Genomic DNA, 728 nt, shown 5'->3' with positions numbered 1-728 from the left:
AGGGAAGCTGCTTCAGGGAGGGGGAGGAGGCGGTGGGGCGGGCAGCCGGCGGAGGAGTTCCTGGAGGGTCTCTTCCATGGAGGAGACTCTCTCCGCCAGCTTGTCCACTTTCTCCTCCAGCACAGCGAACCTCCTCTCCGTCCGGTTCTCTGTGGGGGGAAAAGAAAGAGGATGGTTAGGATCAGCCTGTGCAGCCCATCACCCACTCCCACAGGCAGGGTTTCTGGGTGCCCCCACTCCCTTCCCTGGGTTCACCTCTACACTTACCTTGCTGCCAGGCTTGGAGGACACGATCCAGGGCACTGGCATCGAGGGCCAAGTGCCCTGGCACTCCTGGCAGGCGGCGGCTCGGCCCAGGCTCCTCTTCCTCGGCGGCAGCAACAGCAGCGAGGACATGAAGCCCTGCAAAAGGGGAAGGAAAGGCCCAAGTTACCATGCTGGCATGGCAGACGAGGGCACAAGTGTCGTGGGGGCTGCAGACAGGCAACCCCCACCCCTCACCCTGGGGACCTACCTGCCGCCAGAGGAGCCTGCTCTGGCTGCGGAGGGGCCACAGCAGCTGGTCCTGGCTGTGGCCCACCCTCGGGGACATCCTCGTCCCCCGAGGATGGTGGAGAGGGCGACCTGGCAGGGTGCCCTCCCTCCCTCCGCCTCGGCCGCACACCTGCAGAAGGGAAGAGGAGGGATGGCATTGGCACCATGCAGGAAGGAGAGGAGGGCAAGGGAAG

This window comes from Sceloporus undulatus, chromosome 3 (genome assembly GCF_019175285.1).
Source record: "Sceloporus undulatus isolate JIND9_A2432 ecotype Alabama chromosome 3, SceUnd_v1.1, whole genome shotgun sequence".
Taxonomy (NCBI): domain Eukaryota; kingdom Metazoa; phylum Chordata; class Lepidosauria; order Squamata; family Phrynosomatidae; genus Sceloporus; species Sceloporus undulatus.
Note: the sequence above shows the minus strand (reverse complement) of the source record.